Raw genomic sequence first — 20,537 nt, 5'->3', positions numbered from 1 at the left:
AAAATATTCCAAGAAATTTCTCAACCCACCTGTGGAGATGAGATCGTGAATCGGAGATTGAGAACCCTCTCTTCCTTCTTCCTTCCTTTGAGATTGGCACCGAATGAAAAGACTAGCGGCAACAGAGGCAAATGATTAGGGAACAGGAACATAAGTTTCTCCTTTGGAATTTCAAACATATTTATCAAACTTAAAGACGAGATTTTCTGTTTTTGGGTCTTTGGTTGAGAGATAAATAATGCGCGAGAAATCCTCGTTCTTTTCAGCATTCTCTCATGGGATCTGAAGCCCCAGTTTAACATCTTACTAGAAGGACGGCACTGCCGACAGTGCAGCACTCCCTCAGTACTGCCCTGGAGTGTCAGCCTGGATTATGCACTCAAGTCTCTGGAGTGAGGCTTGAGTATGCTGCCGCTGAGCCACGGCTGACACCTAAACTCAGTTCATTTGGCTGGAGTAAAATGACGGAGATAATGGGAAAAATGATAATGGAGTAAACTTTCAACTTGGTGTCCAAGATTAAACCGGGCATCGTTTTAGAAACAGCCCGATTTATGTTGCCATAGATTTCATAAGCTTTGAAAATCAGGCCTGTCGAAAATGGGCGGGGTCGCGGTCAGTTGCGAATCATTCTGGGTCTGTTTAAACCGCGAGTGCTCACAGCCCCGGATCATTCTGTGTCTGTTTGAAATGGCACAGCTCATAATCTCGGATCATGCCGTTTTTTTAGAAGCAGAGCGATTTCAGCTTTGATGACCGAGTTGTTGAGTTTAACAAAATGCGCCAGGGCTCGTCCGGGATTTGAACCCGGGACCTCTCGCATTTTAATCGTGAAATGCCCAAAGCGAGAATCATACCCCTAGACCAACGAGCCGCCGATGTGATTTCCCATTTGCATTGAGTTTCACTGCGCTGGTGCGAATCCAGCTCACAGAGGACCTGTTAATACAGTTGAAATATTTTTATCTTTTCCTCAATCCACTTCTTTTTTCGAACAGTTTCCTTGAACCTGCTCACAATTCGCCCCATAAAAAGAGATTCAGCGGCATCAGCGGCCGCATAGACTAATGGATTAGGCATCTGACTTCTGTTGCAAATTCTTCAGTTATCAGAAGATTGAAGGTTCAAGTCCTACAAAGGTCTTTTAATTATCTGGGCGACACTTTTTATATTCTGAATCTGGCGTGAAACCGGCCATTTTTGACAGTCCCTCATCTGAAGTAACGGAAGGCCTGTTGCTTACATTAAGCTGATTGTACATTTTCAACATTGTAGATCTGTGTGCACGGGCAGGATGAGCGGTGAAGTTGAATTTCTTTCAGGGTAGTTCTAATTAGATGTAAAAAGCAAGAAATGGAATATCTGAAAGCAGTATATTGGTGAGACGAGGTGGCCGAGAGGTTAAGGCGATGGACTGCTAATCCATTGTGCTCTGCACGCGTGGGTTCGAATCCCATCCTCGTCGTTACTGTATTACACGTTTGATGCTGATGCACTTTCCAAGCATTTCACTGAATCTTACTTGAAATACAATTTCGTGAAAATTGCACTGGTGTTGCTGGTCTGTGCCCCTGCATTGCTGCTAACTTGTTAAAATTAAAATATTCCAAGAAATTTCTCAACCCACCTGTGGAGATGAGATCGTGAATCGGAGATTGAGAACCCTCTCTTCCTTCTTCCTTCCTTTGAGATTGGCACCGAATGAAAAGACTAGCGGCAACAGAGGCAAATGATTAGGGAACAGGAACATAAGTTTCTCCTTTGGAATTTCAAAAATATTTATCAAACTTAAAGACGAGATTTTCTGTTTTTGGGTCTTTGGTTGAGAGATAAATAATGCGCGAGAAATCCTCGTTCTTTTCAGCATTCTCTCATGGGATCTGAAGCCCCAGTTTAACATCTTACTAGAAGGACGGCACTGCCGACAGTGCAGCACTCCCTCAGTACTGCCCTGGAGTGTCAGCCTGGATTATGCACTCAAGTCTCTGGAGTGAGGCTTGAGTATGCTGCCGCTGAGCCACGGCTGACAGCTAAACTCAGTTCATTTGGCTGGAGTAAAATGACGGAGATAATGGGAAAAATGATAATGGAGTAAATTTTCAACTTGGTGTCCAAGATTAAACCGGGCATCGTTTTAGAAACAGCCCGATTTATGTTGCCATAGATTTCATAAGCTTTGAAAATCAGGCCTGTCGAAAATGGGCGGGGTCGCGGTCAGTTGCGAATCATTCTGGGTCTGTTTAAACCGCGAGTGCTCACAGCCCCGGATCATTCTGTGTCTGTTTGAAATGGCACAGCTCATAATCTCGGATCATGCCGTTTTTTTAGAAGCAGAGCGATTTCAGCTTTGATGACCGAGTTGTTGAGTTTAACAAAATGCGCCAGGGCTCGTCCGGGATTTGAACCCGGGACCTCTCGCATTTTAATCGTGAAATGCCCAAAGCGAGAATCATACCCCTAGACCAACGAGCCGCCGATGTGATTTCCCATTTGCATTGAGTTTCACTGCGCTGGTGCGAATCCAGCTCACAGAGGACCTGTTAATACAGTTGAAATATTTTTATCTTTTCCTCAATCCACTTCTTTTTTCGAACAGTTTCCTTGAACCTGCTCACAATTCGCCCCATAAAAAGAGATTCAGCGGCATCAGCGGCCGCATAGACTAATGGATTAGGCATCTGACTTCTGTTGCAAATTCTTCAGTTATCAGAAGATTGAAGGTTCAAGTCCTACAAAGGTCTTTTAATTATCTGGGCGACACTTTTTATATTCTGAATCTGGCGTGAAACCGGCCATTTTTGACAGTCCCTCATCTGAAGTAACGGAAGGCCTGTTGCTTACATTAAGCTGATTGTACATTTTCAACATTGTAGATCTGTGTGCACGGGCAGGATAAGCGGTGAAGTTGAATTTCTTTCAGGGTAGTTCTAATTAGATGTAAAAAGCAAGAAATGGAATATCTGAAAGCAGTATATTGGTGAGACGAGGTGGCCGAGAGGTTAAGGCGATGGACTGCTAATCCATTGTGCTCTGCACGCGTGGGTTCGAATCCCATCCTCGTCGTTACTGTATTACACGTTTGATGCTGATGCACTTTCCAAGCATTTCACTGAATCTTACTTGAAATACAATTTCGTGAAAATTGCACTGGTGTTGCTGGTCTGTGCCCCTGCATTGCTGATAACTTGTTAAAATTAAAATATTCCAAGAAATTTCTCAACCCACCTGTGGAGATGAGATCGTGAATCGGAGATTGAGAACCCTCTCTTCCTTCTTCCTTCCTTTGAGATTGGCACCGAATGAAAAGACTAGCGGCAACAGAGGCAAATGATTAGGGAACAGGAACATAAGTTTCTCCTTTGGAATTTCAAAAATATTTATCAAACTTAAAGACGAGATTTTCTGTTTTTGGGTCTTTGGTTGAGAGATAAATAATGCGCGAGAAATCCTCGTTCTTTTCAGCATTCTCTCATGGGATCTGAAGCCCCAGTTTAACATCTTACTAGAAGGACGGCACTGCCGACAGTGCAGCACTCCCTCAGTACTGCCCTGGAGTGTCAGCCTGGATTATGCACTCAAGTCTCTGGAGTGAGGCTTGAGTATGCTGCCGCTGAGCCACGGCTGACAGCTAAACTCAGTTCATTTGGCTGGAGTAAAATGACGGAGATAATGGGAAAAATGATAATGGAGTAAATTTTCAACTTGGTGTCCAAGATTAAACCGGGCATCGTTTTAGAAACAGCCCGATTTATGTTGCCATAGATTTCATAAGCTTTGAAAATCAGGCCTGTCGAAAATGGGCGGGGTCGCGGTCAGTTGCGAATCATTCTGGGTCTGTTTAAACCGCGAGTGCTCACAGCCCCGGATCATTCTGTGTCTGTTTGAAATGGCACAGCTCATAATCTCGGATTATGCCGTTTTTTTAGAAGCAGAGCGATTTCAGCTTTGATGACCGAGTTGTTGAGTTTAACAAAATGCGCCAGGGCTCGTCCGGGATTTGAACCCGGGACCTCTCGCATTTTAATCGTGAAATGCCCAAAGCGAGAATCATACCCCTAGACCAACGAGCCGCCGATATGATTTCCCATTTGCATTGAGTTTCACTGCGCTGGTGCGAATCCAGCTCACAGAGGACCTGTTAATACAGTTGAAATATTTTTATCTTTTCCTCAATCCACTTCTTTTTTCGAACAGTTTCCTTGAACCTGCTCACAATTCGCCCCATAAAAAGAGATTCAGCGGCATCAGCGGCCGCATAGACTAATGGATTAGGCATCTGACTTCTGTTGCAAATTCTTCAGTTATCAGAAGATTGAAGGTTCCAGTCCTACAAAGGTCTTTTAATTATCTGGGCGACACTTTTTATATTCTGAATCTGGCGTGAAACCGGCCATTTTTGACAGTCCCTCATCTGAAGTAACGGAAGGCCTGTTGCTTACATTAAGCTGATTGTACATTTTCAACATTGTAGATCTGTGTGCACGGGCAGGATAAGCGGTGAAGTTGAATTTCTTTCAGGGTAGTTCTAATTAGATGTAAAAAGCAAGAAATGGAATATCTGAAAGCAGTATATTGGTGAGACGAGGTGGCCGAGAGGTTAAGGCGATGGACTGCTAATACATTGTGCTCTGCACGCGTGGGTTCGAATCCCATCCTCGTCGTTACTGTCTTATACGTTTGATGCTGATGCACTTTCCAAGCATTTCACTGAATCTTACTTGAAATACAATTTCGTGAAAATTGCACTGGTGTTGCTTGTCTGTGCCCCTGCATTGCTGATATCTTGTTAAAATTAAAATATTCCAAGAAATTTCTCAACCCACCTGTGGAGATGAGATCGTGAATCGGAGATTGAGAACCCTCTCTTCCTTCTTCCTTCCTTTGAGATTGGCACCGAATGAAAAGACTAGCGGCAACAGAGGCAAATGATTAGGGAACAGGAACATAAGTTTCTCCTTTGGAATTTCAAAAATATTTATCAAACTTAAAGACGAGATTTTCTGTTTTTGGGTCTTTGGTTGAGAGATAAATAATGCGCGAGAAATCCTCGTTCTTTTCAGCATTCTCTCATGGGATCTGAAGCACCAGTTTAACATCTTACTAGAAGGACGGCACTGCCGACAGTGCAGCACTCCCTCAGTACTGCCCTGGAGTGTCAGCCTGGATTATGCACTCAAGTCTCTGGAGTGAGGCTTGAGTATGCTGCCGCTGAGCCACGGCTGACACCTAAACTCAGTTCATTTGGCTGGAGTAAAATGACGGAGATAATGGGAAAAATGATAATGGAGTAAATTTTCAAGTTGGTGTCCAAGATTAAACCGGGCATCGTTTTAGAAACAGCCCGATTTATGTTGCCATAGATTTCATAAGCTTTGAAAATCAGGCCTGTCGAAAATGGGCGGGGTCGCGGTCAGTTGCGAATCATTCTGGGTCTGTTTAAACCGCGAGTGCTCACAGCCCCGGATCATTCTGTGTCTGTTTGAAATGGCACAGCTCATAATCTCGGATCATGCCGTTTTTTTAGAAGCAGAGCGATTTCAGCTTTGATGACCGAGTTGTTGAGTTTAACAAAATGCGCCAGGGCTCGTCCGGGATTTGAACCCGGGACCTCTCGCATTTTAATCGTGAAATGCCCAAAGCGAGAATCATAACCCTAGACCAACGAGCCGCCGATGTGATTTCCCATTTGCATTGAGTTTCACTGCGCTGGTGCGAATCCAGCTCACAGAGGACCTGTTAATACAGTTGAAATATTTTTATCTTTTCCTCAATCCACTTCTTTTTTCGAACAGTTTCCTTGAACCTGCTCACAATTCGCCCCATAAAAAGAGATTCAGCGGCATCAGCGGCCGCATAGACTAATGGATTAGGCATCTGACTTCTGTTGCAAATTCTTCAGTTATCAGAAGATTGAAGGTTCAAGTCCTACAAAGGTCTTTTAATTATCTGGGCGACACTTTTTATATTCTGAATCTGGCGTGAAACCGGCCATTTTTGACAGTCCCTCATCTGAAGTAACGGAAGGCCTGTTGCTTACATTAAGCTGATTGTACATTTTCAACATTGTAGATCTGTGTGCACGGGCAGGATAAGCGGTGAAGTTGAATTTCTTTCAGGGTAGTTCTAATTAGATGTAAAAAGCAAGAAATGGAATATCTGAAAGCAGTGTATTGGTGAGACGAGGTGGCCGAGAGGTTAAGGCGATGGACTGCTAATCCATTGTGCTCTGCACGCGTGGGTTCGAATCCCATCCTCGTCGTTACTGTATTACACGTTTGATGCTGATGCACTTTCCAAGCATTTCACTGAATCTTACTTGCAATACAATTTCGTGAAAATTGCACTGGTGTTGCTGGTCTGTGCCCCTGCATTGCTGATATCTTGTTAAATTTAAAATATTCCAAGAAATTTCTCAACCCACCTTGAATGAAAGTGGAGATGAGATCGTGAATCGGAGATTGAGAACCCCTTCTTCCTTCCTTTGAGATTGGCACCGAATGAAAAGACTAGCGGCAACAGAGGCAAATGATTAGGGAACAGGAACATAAGTTTCTCCTTTGGAATTTCAAAAATATTTATCAAACTTAAAGACGAGATTTTCTGTTTTTGGGTCTTTGGTTGAGAGATAAATAATGCGCGAGAAATCCTCGTTCTTTTCAGCATTCTCTCATGGGATCTGAAGCCCCAGTTTAACATCTTACTAGAAGGACGGCACTGCCGACAGTGCAGCACTCCCTCAGTACTGCCCTGGAGTGTCAGCCTGGATTATGCACTCAAGTCTCTGGAGTGAGGCTTGAGTATGCTGCCGCTGAGCCACGGCTGACAGCTAAACTCAGTTCATTTGGCTGGAGTAAAATGACGGAGATAATGGGAAAAATGATAATGGAGTAAATTTTCAACTTGGTGTCCAAGATTAAACCGGGCATCGTTTTAGAAACAGCCCGATTTATGTTGCCATAGATTTCATAAGCTTTGAAAATCAGGCCTGTCGAAAATGGGCGGGGTCGCGGTCAGTTGCGAATCATTCTGGGTCTGTTTAAACCGCGAGTGCTCACAGCCCCGGATCATTCTGTGTCTGTTTGAAATGGCACAGCTCATAATCTCGGATCATGCCGTTTTTTTAGAAGCAGAGCGATTTCAGCTTTGATGACCGAGTTGTTGAGTTTAACAAAATGCGCCAGGGCTCGTCCGGGATTTGAACCCGGGACCTCTCGCATTTTAATCGTGAAATGCCCAAAGCGAGAATCATACCCCTAGACCAACGAGCCGCCGATGTGATTTCCCATTTGCATTGAGTTTCACTGCGCTGGTGCGAATCCAGCTCACAGAGGACCTGTTAATACAGTTGAAATATTTTTATCTTTTCCTCAATCCACTTCTTTTTTCGAACAGTTTCCTTGAACCTGCTCACAATTCGCCCCATAAAAAGAGATTCAGCGGCATCAGCGGCCGCATAGACTAATGGATTAGGCATCTGACTTCTGTTGCAAATTCTTCAGTTATCAGAAGATTGAAGGTTCAAGTCCTACAAAGGTCTTTTAATTATCTGGGCGACACTTTTTATATTCTGAATCTGGCGTGAAACCGGCCATTTTTGACAGTCCCTCATCTGAAGTAACGGAAGGCCTGTTGCTTACATTAAGCTGATTGTACATTTTCAACATTGTAGATCTGTGTGCACGGGCAGGATAAGCGGTGAAGTTGAATTTCTTTCAGGGTAGTTCTAATTAGATGTAAAAAGCAAGAAATGGAATATCTGAAAGCAGTATATTGGTGAGACGAGGTGGCCGAGAGGTTAAGGCGATGGACTGCTAATCCATTGTGCTCTGCACGCGTGGGTTCGAATCCCATCCTCGTCGTTACTGTATTACACGTTTGATGCTGATGCACTTTCCAAGCATTTCACTGAATCTTACTTGAAATACAATTTCGTGAAAATTGCACTGGTGTTGCTGGTCTGTGCCCCTGCATTGCTGATAACTTGTTAAAATTAAAATATTCCAAGAAATTTCTCAACCCACCTGTGGAGATGAGATCGTGAATCGGAGATTGAGAACCCTCTCTTCCTTCTTCCTTCCTTTGAGATTGGCACCGAATGAAAAGACTAGCGGCAACAGAGGCAAATGATTAGGGAACAGGAACATAAGTTTCTCCTTTGGAATTTCAAAAATATTTATCAAACTTAAAGACGAGATTTTCTGTTTTTGGGTCTTTGGTTGAGAGATAAATAATGCGCGAGAAATCCTCGTTCTTTTCAGCATTCTCTCATGGGATCTGAAGCCCCAGTTTAACATCTTACTAGAAGGACGGCACTGCCGACAGTGCAGCACTCCCTCAGTACTGCCCTGGAGTGTCAGCCTGGATTATGCACTCAAGTCTCTGGAGTGAGGCTTGAGTATGCTGCCGCTGAGCCACGGCTGACAGCTAAACTCAGTTCATTTGGCTGGAGTAAAATGACGGAGATAATGGGAAAAATGATAATGGAGTAAATTTTCAACTTGGTGTCCAAGATTAAACCGGGCATCGTTTTAGAAACAGCCCGATTTATGTTGCCATAGATTTCATAAGCTTTGAAAATCAGGCCTGTCGAAAATGGGCGGGGTCGCGGTCAGTTGCGAATCATTCTGGGTCTGTTTAAACCGCGAGTGCTCACAGCCCCGGATCATTCTGTGTCTGTTTGAAATGGCACAGCTCATAATCTCGGATTATGCCGTTTTTTTAGAAGCAGAGCGATTTCAGCTTTGATGACCGAGTTGTTGAGTTTAACAAAATGCGCCAGGGCTCGTCCGGGATTTGAACCCGGGACCTCTCGCATTTTAATCGTGAAATGCCCAAAGCGAGAATCATACCCCTAGACCAACGAGCCGCCGATATGATTTCCCATTTGCATTGAGTTTCACTGCGCTGGTGCGAATCCAGCTCACAGAGGACCTGTTAATACAGTTGAAATATTTTTATCTTTTCCTCAATCCACTTCTTTTTTCGAACAGTTTCCTTGAACCTGCTCACAATTCGCCCCATAAAAAGAGATTCAGCGGCATCAGCGGCCGCATAGACTAATGGATTAGGCATCTGACTTCTGTTGCAAATTCTTCAGTTATCAGAAGATTGAAGGTTCCAGTCCTACAAAGGTCTTTTAATTATCTGGGCGACACTTTTTATATTCTGAATCTGGCGTGAAACCGGCCATTTTTGACAGTCCCTCATCTGAAGTAACGGAAGGCCTGTTGCTTACATTAAGCTGATTGTACATTTTCAACATTGTAGATCTGTGTGCACGGGCAGGATAAGCGGTGAAGTTGAATTTCTTTCAGGGTAGTTCTAATTAGATGTAAAAAGCAAGAAATGGAATATCTGAAAGCAGTATATTGGTGAGACGAGGTGGCCGAGAGGTTAAGGCGATGGACTGCTAATACATTGTGCTCTGCACGCGTGGGTTCGAATCCCATCCTCGTCGTTACTGTCTTATACGTTTGATGCTGATGCACTTTCCAAGCATTTCACTGAATCTTACTTGAAATACAATTTCGTGAAAATTGCACTGGTGTTGCTTGTCTGTGCCCCTGCATTGCTGATATCTTGTTAAAATTAAAATATTCCAAGAAATTTCTCAACCCACCTGTGGAGATGAGATCGTGAATCGGAGATTGAGAACCCTCTCTTCCTTCTTCCTTCCTTTGAGATTGGCACCGAATGAAAAGACTAGCGGCAACAGAGGCAAATGATTAGGGAACAGGAACATAAGTTTCTCCTTTGGAATTTCAAAAATATTTATCAAACTTAAAGACGAGATTTTCTGTTTTTGGGTCTTTGGTTGAGAGATAAATAATGCGCGAGAAATCCTCGTTCTTTTCAGCATTCTCTCATGGGATCTGAAGCACCAGTTTAACATCTTACTAGAAGGACGGCACTGCCGACAGTGCAGCACTCCCTCAGTACTGCCCTGGAGTGTCAGCCTGGATTATGCACTCAAGTCTCTGGAGTGAGGCTTGAGTATGCTGCCGCTGAGCCACGGCTGACACCTAAACTCAGTTCATTTGGCTGGAGTAAAATGACGGAGATAATGGGAAAAATGATAATGGAGTAAATTTTCAAGTTGGTGTCCAAGATTAAACCGGGCATCGTTTTAGAAACAGCCCGATTTATGTTGCCATAGATTTCATAAGCTTTGAAAATCAGGCCTGTCGAAAATGGGCGGGGTCGCGGTCAGTTGCGAATCATTCTGGGTCTGTTTAAACCGCGAGTGCTCACAGCCCCGGATCATTCTGTGTCTGTTTGAAATGGCACAGCTCATAATCTCGGATCATGCCGTTTTTTTAGAAGCAGAGCGATTTCAGCTTTGATGACCGAGTTGTTGAGTTTAACAAAATGCGCCAGGGCTCGTCCGGGATTTGAACCCGGGACCTCTCGCATTTTAATCGTGAAATGCCCAAAGCGAGAATCATAACCCTAGACCAACGAGCCGCCGATGTGATTTCCCATTTGCATTGAGTTTCACTGCGCTGGTGCGAATCCAGCTCACAGAGGACCTGTTAATACAGTTGAAATATTTTTATCTTTTCCTCAATCCACTTCTTTTTTCGAACAGTTTCCTTGAACCTGCTCACAATTCGCCCCATAAAAAGAGATTCAGCGGCATCAGCGGCCGCATAGACTAATGGATTAGGCATCTGACTTCTGTTGCAAATTCTTCAGTTATCAGAAGATTGAAGGTTCAAGTCCTACAAAGGTCTTTTAATTATCTGGGCGACACTTTTTATATTCTGAATCTGGCGTGAAACCGGCCATTTTTGACAGTCCCTCATCTGAAGTAACGGAAGGCCTGTTGCTTACATTAAGCTGATTGTACATTTTCAACATTGTAGATCTGTGTGCACGGGCAGGATAAGCGGTGAAGTTGAATTTCTTTCAGGGTAGTTCTAATTAGATGTAAAAAGCAAGAAATGGAATATCTGAAAGCAGTGTATTGGTGAGACGAGGTGGCCGAGAGGTTAAGGCGATGGACTGCTAATCCATTGTGCTCTGCACGCGTGGGTTCGAATCCCATCCTCGTCGTTACTGTATTACACGTTTGATGCTGATGCACTTTCCAAGCATTTCACTGAATCTTACTTGCAATACAATTTCGTGAAAATTGCACTGGTGTTGCTGGTCTGTGCCCCTGCATTGCTGATATCTTGTTAAATTTAAAATATTCCAAGAAATTTCTCAACCCACCTTGAATGAAAGTGGAGATGAGATCGTGAATCGGAGATTGAGAACCCCTTCTTCCTTCCTTTGAGATTGGCACCGAATGAAAAGACTAGCGGCAACAGAGGCAAATGATTAGGGAACAGGAACATAAGTTTCTCCTTTGGAATTTCAAAAATATTTATCAAACTTAAAGACGAGATTTTCTGTTTTTGGGTCTTTGGTTGAGAGATAAATAATGCGCGAGAAATCCTCGTTCTTTTCAGCATTCGCTCATGGGATCTGAAGCACCAGTTTAACATCTTACTAGAAGGACGGCACTGCCGACAGTGCAGCACTACCTCAGTACTGCCCTGGAGTGTCAGCCTGGATTATACACTCAAGTCTCTGGAGTGAGGCTTGAGTATGCTGCCGCTGAGCCACGGCTGACACCTAAACTCAGTTCATTTGGCTGGAGTAAAATGACGGAGATAATGGGAAAAATGATAATGGAGTAAATTTTCAACTTGGTGTCCAAGATTAAACCGGGCATCGTTTTAGAAACAGCCCGATTTATGTTGCCATAGATTTCATAAGCTTTGAAAATCAGGCCTGTCGAAAATGGGCGGGGTCGCGGTCAGTTGCGAATCATTCTGGGTCTGTTTAAACCGCGAGTGCTCACAGCCCCGGATCATTCTGTGTCTGTTTGAAATGGCAGAGCTCACAATCTCGGATCATGCCGTTTTTTTAGAAGCAGAGCGATTTCAGCTTTGATGACCGAGTTGTTGAGTTTAACAAAATGTGCCAGGGCTCATCCGGGATTTGAACCCGGGACCTCTCGCATTTTAATCGTGAAATGCCCAAAGCGAGAATCATACCCCTAGACCAACGAGCCGCCGATGTCATTTCCCATTTGCATTGAGTTTCACTGCGCTGGTGCGAATCCAGCTCACAGAGGACCTGTTAATACAGTTGAAATATTTTTATCTTTTCCTCAATCCACTTCTTTTTTCGAGCAGTTTCCTTGAACCTGCTCACAATTCGCCCCATTAAAAGAGATTCAGCGGCATCAGCGGCCGCATAGACTAATGGATTAGGCATCTGACTTCTGTTGCAAATTCTTCAGTTATCAGAAGATTGAAGGTTCAAGTCCTACAAAGGTCTTTTCATTATCTGGGCGACACTTTTTATATTCTGAATCTGGCGTGAAACCGGCCATTTTTGACAGTCCCTCATCTGAAGTAACGGAAGGCCTGTTGCTTACATTAAGCTGATTGTACATTTTCAACATTGTAGATCTGTGTGCACGGGCAGGATAAGCGGTGAAGTTGAATTTCTTTCAGGGTAGTTCTAATTAGATGTAAAAAGCAAGAAATGGAATATCTGAAAGCAGTATATTGGTGAGACGAGGTGGCCGAGAGGTTAAGGCGATGGACTGTTAATCCATTGTGCTCTGCACGCGTGGGTTCGAATCCCATCCTCGTCGTTACTGTATTACACGTTTGATGCTGATGCACTTTCCAAGCATTTCACTGAATCTTACTTGAAATACAATTTCGTGAAAATTGCACTGGTGTTGCTGGTCTGTGCCCCTGCATTGCTGATATCTTGTTAAAATTAAAATATTCCAAGAAATTTCTCAACCCACCTTGAATGAAAGTGGAGATGAGATCGTGAATCGGAGATTGAGAACCATCTCTTCCTTTGAGATTGGCACCGAATGAAAAGACGAGCGGCAACAGAGGCAAATGATTAGGGAACAGGAACATAAGTTTCTCCTTTGGAATTTCAAAAATATTTATCAAACTTAAAGACGAGATTTTCTGTTTTTGGGTCTTTGGTTGAGAGATAAATAATGCGCGAGAAATCCTCGTTCTTTTCAGCATTCTCTCATGGGATCTGAAGCCGCAGTTTAACATCTTACTAGAAGGACGGCACTGCCGACAGTGCAGCACTACCTCAGTACTGCCCTGGAGTGTCAGCCTGGATTATGCACTCAAGTCTCTGGAGTGAGGCTTGAGTATGCTGCCGCTGAGCCACGGCTGACACCTAAACTCAGTTCATTTGGCTGGAGTAAAATGACGGAGATAATGGGAAAAATGATAATGGAGTAAATTTTCAACTTGGTGTCCAAGATTAAACCGGGCATCGTTTTAGAAACAGCCCGATTTATGTTGCCATAGATTTCATAAGCTTTGAAAATCAGGCCTGTCGAAAATGGGCGGGGTCGCGGTCAGTTGCGAATCATTCTGGGTCTGTTTAAACCGCGAGTGCTCACAGTCCCGGATCATTCTGTGTCTGTTTGAAATGGCAGAGCTCACAATCTCGGATCATGCCGTTTTTTTAGAAGCAGAGCGATTTCAGCTTTGATGACCGAGTTGTTGAGTTTAACAAAATGCGCCAGGGCTCGTCCGGGATTTGAACCCGAGACCTCTCGCATTTTAATCGTGAAATGTCCAAAGCGAGAATCATACCCCTAGACCAACGAGCCGCCGATGTCATTTCCCATTTGCATTGAGTTTCACTGCGCTGGTGCGAATCCAGCTCACAGAGGACCTGTTAATACAGTTGAAATATTTTTATCTTTTCCTCAATCCACTTCTTTTTTCGAACAGTTTCCTTGAACCTGCTCACAATTCGCCCCATAAAAAGAGATTCAGCGGCATCAGCGGCCGCATAGACTAATGGATTAGGCATCTGACTTCTGTTGCAAATTCTTCAGTTATCAGAAGATTGAAGGTTCAAGTCCTACAAAGGTCTTTTAATTATCTGGGCGACACTTTTTATATTCTGAATCTGGCGTGAAACCGGCCATTTTTGACAGTCCCTCATCTGAAGTAACGGAAGGCCTGTTGCTTACATTAAGCTGATTGTACATTTTCAACATTGTAGATCTGTGTGCACGGGCAGGATAAGCGGTGAAGTTGAATTTCTTTCAGGGTAGTTCTAATTAGATGTAAAAAGCAAGAAATGGAATATCTGAAAGCAGTATATTGGTGAGACGAGGTGGCCGAGAGGTTAAGGCGATGGACTGCTAATCCATTGTGCTCTGCACGCGTGGGTTCGAATCCCATCCTCGTCGTTACTGTATTACACGTTTGATGCTGATGCACTTTCCAAGCGTTTCACTGAATCTTACTTGAAATACAATTTCGTGAAAATTGCACTGGTGTTGCTGGTCTGTGCCCCTGCATTGCTGATATCTTGTTAAAATTAAAATATTCCAAGAAATTTCTCAACCCACCTTGAATGAAAGTGGAGATGAGATCGTGAATCGGAGATTGAGAACCATCTCTTCCTTTGAGATTGGCACCGAATGAAAAGACGAGCGGCAACAGAGGCAAATGATTAGGGAACAGGAACATAAGTTTCTCCTTTGGAATTTCAAAAATATTTATCAAACTTAAAGACGAGATTTTCTGTTTTTGGGTCTTTGGTTGAGAGATAAATAATGCGCGAGAAATCCTCGTTCTTTTCAGCATTCTCTCATGGGATCTGAAGCCGCAGTTTAACATCTTACTAGAAGGACGGCACTGCCGACAGTGCAGCACTACCTCAGTACTGCCCTGGAGTGTCAGCCTGGATTATGCACTCAAGTCTCTGGAGTGAGGCTTGAGTATGCTGCCGCTGAGCCACGGCTGACACCTAAACTCAGTTCATTTGGCTGGAGTAAAATGACGGAGATAATGGGAAAAATGATAATGGAGTAAATTTTCAACTTGGTGTCCAAGATTAAACCGGGCATCGTTTTAGAAACAGCCCGATTTATGTTGCCATAGATTTCATAAGCTTTGAAAATCAGGCCTGTCGAAAATGGGCGGGGTCGCGGTCAGTTGCGAATCATTCTGGGTCTGTTTAAACCGCGAGTGCTCACAGTCCCGGATCATTCTGTGTCTGTTTGAAATGGCAGAGCTCACAATCTCGGATCATGCCGTTTTTTTAGAAGCAGAGCGATTTCAGCTTTGATGACCGAGTTGTTGAGTTTAACAAAATGCGCCAGGGCTCGTCCGGGATTTGAACCCGAGACCTCTCGCATATTAATCGTGAAATGTCCAAAGCGAGAATCATACCCCTAGACCAACGAGCCGCCGATGTCATTTCCCATTTGCATTGAGTTTCACTGCGCTGGTGCGAATCCAGCTCACAGAGGACCTGTTAATACAGTTGAAATATTTTTATCTTTTCCTCAATCCACTTCTTTTTTCGAACAGTTTCCTTGAACCTGCTCACAATTCGCCCCATAAAAAGAGATTCAGCGGCATCAGCGGCCGCATAGACTAATGGATTAGGCATCTGACTTCTGTTGCAAATTCTTCAGTTATCAGAAGATTGAAGGTTCAAGTCCTACAAAGGTCTTTTAATTATCTGGGCGACACTTTTTATATTCTGAATCTGGCGTGAAACCGGCCATTTTTGACAGTCCCTCATCTGAAGTAACGGAAGGCCTGTTGCTTACATTAAGCTGATTGTACATTTTCAACATTGTAGATCTGTGTGCACGGGCAGGATAAGCGGTGAAGTTGAATTTCTTTCAGGGTCGTTCTAATTAGATGTAAAAAGCAAGAAATGGAATATCTGAAAGCAGTATATTGGTGAGACGAGGTGGCCGAGAGGTTAAGGCGATGGACTGCTAATCCATTGTGCTCTGCACGCGTGGGTTCGAATCCCATCCTCGTCGTTACTGTATTACACGTTTGATGCTGATGCACTTTCCAAGCGTTTCACTGAATCTTACTTGAAATACAATTTCGTGAAAATTGCGCTGGTGTTGCTGGTCTGTGCCCCTGCATTGCTGATATCTTGTTAAAATTAAAATATTCCAAGAAATTTCTCAACCCACCTGTGGAGATGAGATCGTGAATCGGAGATTGAGAACCCTCTCTTCCTTCTTCCTTCCTTTGAGATTGGCACCGAATGAAAAGACGAGCGGCAACAGAGGCAAATGATTAGGGAACAGGAACATAAGTTTCTCCTTTGGAATTTCAAAAATATTTATCAAACTTAAAGACGAGATTTTCTGTTTTTGGGTCTTTGGTTGAGAGATAAATAATGCGCGAGAAATCCTCGTTCTTTTCAGCATTCTCTCATGGGATCTGAAGCCCCAGTTTAACATCTTACTAGAAGGACGGCACTGCCGACAGTGCAGCACTCCCTCAGTACTGCCCTGGAGTGTCAGCCTGGATTATGCACTCAAGTCTCTGGAGTGAGGCTTGAGTATGCTGCCGCTGAGCCACGGCTGACAGCTAAACTCAGTTCATTTGGCTGGAGTAAAATGACGGAGATAATGGGAAAAATGATAATGGAGTAAATTTTCAACTTGGTGTCCAAGATTAAACCGGGCATCGTTTTAGAAACAGCCCGATTTATGTTGCCATAGATTTCATAAGCTTTGAAAATCAGGCCTGTCGAAAATGGGCGGGGTCGCGGTCAGTTGCGAATCATTCTGGGTCTGTTTAAACCGCGAGTGCTCACAGCCCCGGATCATTCTGTGTCTGTTTGAAATGGCACAGCTCATAATCTCGGATCATGCCGTTTTTTTAGAAGCAGAGCGATTTCAGCTTTGATGACCGAGTTGTTGAGTTTAACAAAATGCGCCAGGGCTCGTCCGGGATTTGAACCCGGGACCTCTCGCATTTTAATCGTGAAATGCCCAAAGCGAGAATCATACCCCTAGACCAACGAGCCGCCGATGTGATTTCCCATTTGCATTGAGTTTCACTGCGCTGGTGCGAATCCAGCTCACAGAGGACCTGTTAATACAGTTGAAATATTTTTATCTTTTCCTCAATCCACTTCTTTTTTCGAACAGTTTCCTTGAACCTGCTCACAATTCGCCCCATAAAAAGAGATTCAGCGGCATCAGCGGCCGCATAGACTAATGGATTAGGCATCTGACTTCTGTTGCAAATTCTTCAGTTATCAGAAGATTGAAGGTTCAAGTCCTACAAAGGTCTTTTAATTATCTGGTCGACACTTTTTATATTCTGAATCTGGCGTGAAACCGGCCATTTTTGACAGTCCCTCATCTGAAGTAACGGAAGGCCTGTTGCTTACATTAAGCTGATTGTACATTTTCAACATTGTAGATCTGTGTGCACGGGCAGGATAAGCGGTGAAGTTGAATTTCTTTCAGGGTAGTTCTAATTAGATGTAAAAAGCAAGAAATGGAATATCTGAAAGCAGTGTATTGGTGAGACGAGGTGGCCGAGAGGTTAAGGCGATGGACTGCTAATCCATTGTGCTCTGCACGCGAGGGTTCGAATCCCATCCTCGTCGTTACTGTATTACACGTTTGATGCTGATGCACTTTCCAAGCATTTCACTGAATCTTACTTGAAATACAATTTCGTGAAAATTGCAATGGTGTTGCTGGTCTGTGCCCCTGCATTGCTCATATCTTGTTAAAATTAAAATATTTCTAGAAATTTCTCAACCCACCTTGAATGTAAGTGGTGATGAGATCGTGAATCGGAGATTGAGAACCCTCTCTTCCTTCTTCCTTCCTTTGAGATTGGCACCGAATGAAAAGACTAGCGGCAACAGAGGCAAATGATTAGGGAACAGGAACATAAATTTCTCCTTTGGAATTTCAAAAATATTTATCAAACTTAAAGACGAGATTTTCTGTTTTTGGGTCTTTGGTTGAGAGATAAATAATGCGCGAGAAATCCTCGTTCTTTTCAGCATTCTCTCATGGGATCTGAAGCCCCAGTTTAACATCTTACTAGAAGGACGGCACTGCCGACAGTGCAGCACTTCCTCAGTACTGCCCTGGAGTGTCAGCCTGGATTATGCACTCAAGTCTCTGGAGTGAGGCTTGAGTATGCTGCCGCTGAGCCACGGCTGACACCTAAACTCAGTTCATTTGGCTGGAGTAAAATGACGGAGATAATGGGAAAAATGATAATGGAGTAAATTTTCAACTTGGTGTCCAAGATTAAACCGGGCATCGTTTTAGAAACAGCCCGATTTATGTTGCCATAGATTTCATAAGCTTTGAAAATCAGGCCTGTCGAAAATGGGCGGGGTCGCGGTCAGTTGCGAATCATTCTGGGTCTGTTTAAACCGCGAGTGCTCACAGCCCCGGATCATTCTGTGTCTGTTTGAAATGGCAGAGCTCACAATCTCGGATCATGCCGTTTTTTTAGAAGCAGAGCGATTTCAGCTTTGATGACCGAGTTGTTGAGTTTAACAAAATGTGCCAGGGCTCGTCCGGGATTTGAACCCGGGACCTCTCGCATTTTAATCGTGAAATGCCCAAAGCGAGACTCATACCCCTAGACCAACGAGCCGCCGATGTCATTTCCCATTTGCATTGAGTTTCACTGCGCTGGTGCGAATCCAGCTCACAGAGGACCTGTTAATACAGTTGAAATATTTTTATCTTTTCCTCAATCCACTTCTTTTTTCGAGCAGTTTCCTTGAACCTGCTCACAATTCGCCCCATAAAAAGAGATTCAGCGGCATCAGCGGCCGCATAGACTAATGCATTAGGCATCTGACTTCTGTTGCAAATTCTTCAGTTATCAGAAGATTGAAGGTTCAAGTCCTACAAAGGTCTTTTAATTATCTGGGCGACACTTTTTATATTCTGAAGCTGGCGTGAAACCGGCCATTTTTGACAGTCCCTCATCTGAAGTAACGGAAGGCCTGTTGCTTACATTAAGCTGATTGTACATTTTCAACATTGTAGATCTGTGTGCACGGGCAGGATGAGCGGTGAAGTTGAATTTCTTTCAGGGTAGTTCTAATTAGATGTAAAAAGCAAGAAATGGAATGTCTGAAAGCAGTGTATTGGTGAGACGAGGTGGTCGAGCGGTTAAGGCGATGGACTGCTAATCCATTGTGCTCTACAGGCGTGCGTTCGAATCCCATCCTCGTCGTTACTGTATTACACGTTTGATGCTGATGCACTTTCCATGCATTTCACTGAATCTTACTTGAAATACAATTTCGTGAAAATTGCACTGGTGTTGCTGGTCTGTGCCCCTGCATTGCTCATATCTTGGTAAATTAAATTTTTCCAAGAAATTTCTCAACCCACCTTGAATGAAAGTGGAGATGAGATCGTGAATCGGAGATTGAGAACCCTTTCTTCCTTCTTCCTTCCTTTGAGATTGGCACCGAATGAAAAAACTAGCGGCAACAGAGGCAAATGATTAGGGAACAGGAACATAAATTTCTCCTTTGGAATTTCAAAAATATTTATCAAACTTAAAGACGAGATTTTCTGTTTTTGGGTCTTTGGTTGAGAGATAAATAATGCGCGAGAAATCCTCGTTCTTTTCAGCATTCTCTCATGGGATCTGAAGCCCCAGTTTAACATCTTACTAGAAGGACGGCACTGCCGACAGTGCAGCACTACCTCAGTACTGCCCTGGAGTGTCAGCCTGGATTATGCACTCAAGTCTCTGGAGTGAGGCTTGAGTATGCTGCCGCTGAGCCACGGCTGACACCTAAACTCAGTTCATTTGGCTGGAGTAAAATGACGGAGATAATGGGAAAAATGATAATGGAGTAAATTTTCAACTTGGTGTCCAAGATTAAACCTCGTTTTAGAAACAGCCCGATTTATGTTGCCATAGATTTCATAAGCTTTGAAAATCAGGCCTGTCGAAAATGGGCGGGGTCGCGGTCAGTTGCGAATCATTCTGGGTCTGTTTAAACCGCGAGTGCTCACAGCCCCGGTCATTCTGTGTCTGTTTGAAATGGCAGAGCTCACAATCTCGGATCATGCTGTTTTTTTAGAAGCAGAGCGATTTCAGCTTTGATGACCGAGTTGTTGAGTTTAACAAAATGTGCCAGGGCAAGTCCGGGATTTGAACCCGGGACCTCTCGCATTTTAATCGTGAAATGCCCAAAGCGAGAATCATACCCCTAGACCAACGAGCCGCCGATGTCATTTCCCATTTGCATTGAGTTTCACTGCGCTGGTGCGAATCCAGCTCACAGAGGACCTGTTAATACAGTTGAAATATTTTTATCTTTTCCTCAATCCACTTCTTTTTTCGAACAGTTTCCTTGAACCTGCTCACAATTCGCCCCATAAAAAGAGATTCAGCGGCATCAGCGGCCGCATAGACTAATGGATTAGGCATCTGACTTCTGTTGCAAATTCTTCAGTTATCAGAAGATTGAAGGTTCAAGTCCTACAAAGGTCTTTTAATTATCTGGGCGACACTTTTTATATTCTGAATCTGGCGTGAAACCGGCCATTTTTGACAGTCCCTCATCTGAAGTAACGGAAGGCCTGTTGCTTACATTAAGCTGATTGTACATTTTCAACATTGTAGATCTGTGTGCACGGGCAGGATAAGCGGTGAAGTTGAATTTCTTTCAGGGTAGTTCTAATTAGATGTAAAAAGCAA

At 43.7% G+C, this 20,537-nt stretch overlaps 14 non-coding genes across 14 annotated transcripts; 8 read left to right on the top strand and 6 right to left on the bottom strand.

Annotated features, from left to right (window-relative positions):
- Window positions 1–786: 786 nt before the first annotated feature.
- On the bottom strand, window positions 787–874 carry trnap-ugg (transfer RNA proline (anticodon UGG)). The gene is given in 2 exon segments: window positions 787–822; window positions 839–874. It is a non-coding gene; the product is annotated as a tRNA-Pro (tRNA).
- Window positions 875–1,383: 509 nt separating this feature from the next.
- Window positions 1,384–1,465, top strand: trnas-gcu (transfer RNA serine (anticodon GCU)). The gene has a single exon. It is a non-coding gene; the product is annotated as a tRNA-Ser (tRNA).
- A 919-nt stretch (window positions 1,466–2,384) lies between these two features.
- On the bottom strand, window positions 2,385–2,472 carry trnap-ugg (transfer RNA proline (anticodon UGG)). The gene is given in 2 exon segments: window positions 2,385–2,420; window positions 2,437–2,472. It is a non-coding gene; the product is annotated as a tRNA-Pro (tRNA).
- Window positions 2,473–2,981: 509 nt separating this feature from the next.
- On the top strand, window positions 2,982–3,063 carry trnas-gcu (transfer RNA serine (anticodon GCU)). Its single transcript has one exon. It is a non-coding gene; the product is annotated as a tRNA-Ser (tRNA).
- Window positions 3,064–3,982: 919 nt separating this feature from the next.
- trnap-ugg (transfer RNA proline (anticodon UGG)) lies at window positions 3,983–4,070 on the bottom strand. The gene is given in 2 exon segments: window positions 3,983–4,018; window positions 4,035–4,070. It is a non-coding gene; the product is annotated as a tRNA-Pro (tRNA).
- A 2,107-nt stretch (window positions 4,071–6,177) lies between these two features.
- trnas-gcu (transfer RNA serine (anticodon GCU)) lies at window positions 6,178–6,259 on the top strand. The gene has a single exon. It is a non-coding gene; the product is annotated as a tRNA-Ser (tRNA).
- Window positions 6,260–7,180: 921 nt separating this feature from the next.
- Window positions 7,181–7,268, bottom strand: trnap-ugg (transfer RNA proline (anticodon UGG)). Its single transcript is given in 2 exon segments — window positions 7,181–7,216; window positions 7,233–7,268. It is a non-coding gene; the product is annotated as a tRNA-Pro (tRNA).
- A 509-nt stretch (window positions 7,269–7,777) lies between these two features.
- On the top strand, window positions 7,778–7,859 carry trnas-gcu (transfer RNA serine (anticodon GCU)). The gene has a single exon. It is a non-coding gene; the product is annotated as a tRNA-Ser (tRNA).
- Window positions 7,860–8,778: 919 nt separating this feature from the next.
- Window positions 8,779–8,866, bottom strand: trnap-ugg (transfer RNA proline (anticodon UGG)). The gene is given in 2 exon segments: window positions 8,779–8,814; window positions 8,831–8,866. It is a non-coding gene; the product is annotated as a tRNA-Pro (tRNA).
- Window positions 8,867–10,973: 2,107 nt separating this feature from the next.
- On the top strand, window positions 10,974–11,055 carry trnas-gcu (transfer RNA serine (anticodon GCU)). Its single transcript has one exon. It is a non-coding gene; the product is annotated as a tRNA-Ser (tRNA).
- Window positions 11,056–12,573: 1,518 nt separating this feature from the next.
- Window positions 12,574–12,655, top strand: trnan-guu (transfer RNA asparagine (anticodon GUU)). The gene has a single exon. It is a non-coding gene; the product is annotated as a tRNA-Asn (tRNA).
- Window positions 12,656–14,169: 1,514 nt separating this feature from the next.
- Window positions 14,170–14,251, top strand: trnas-gcu (transfer RNA serine (anticodon GCU)). Its single transcript has one exon. It is a non-coding gene; the product is annotated as a tRNA-Ser (tRNA).
- Window positions 14,252–15,765: 1,514 nt separating this feature from the next.
- trnas-gcu (transfer RNA serine (anticodon GCU)) lies at window positions 15,766–15,847 on the top strand. Its single transcript has one exon. It is a non-coding gene; the product is annotated as a tRNA-Ser (tRNA).
- A 919-nt stretch (window positions 15,848–16,766) lies between these two features.
- On the bottom strand, window positions 16,767–16,854 carry trnap-ugg (transfer RNA proline (anticodon UGG)). The gene is given in 2 exon segments: window positions 16,767–16,802; window positions 16,819–16,854. It is a non-coding gene; the product is annotated as a tRNA-Pro (tRNA).
- Between the last annotated feature and the right edge of the window lie 3,683 nt (window positions 16,855–20,537).

Source organism: Somniosus microcephalus, unplaced genomic scaffold (genome assembly GCF_052327205.1).
Source record: "Somniosus microcephalus isolate GS21.2 unplaced genomic scaffold, FLI_Smic_1.0 unresolved_chr1, whole genome shotgun sequence".
In the NCBI taxonomy this organism is placed as follows: Eukaryota; Metazoa; Chordata; class Chondrichthyes; order Squaliformes; family Somniosidae; genus Somniosus; species Somniosus microcephalus.
The sequence above is the reverse complement of the archived record's forward strand: the minus strand, read 5'-3'. Positions and strand labels throughout refer to the sequence as shown.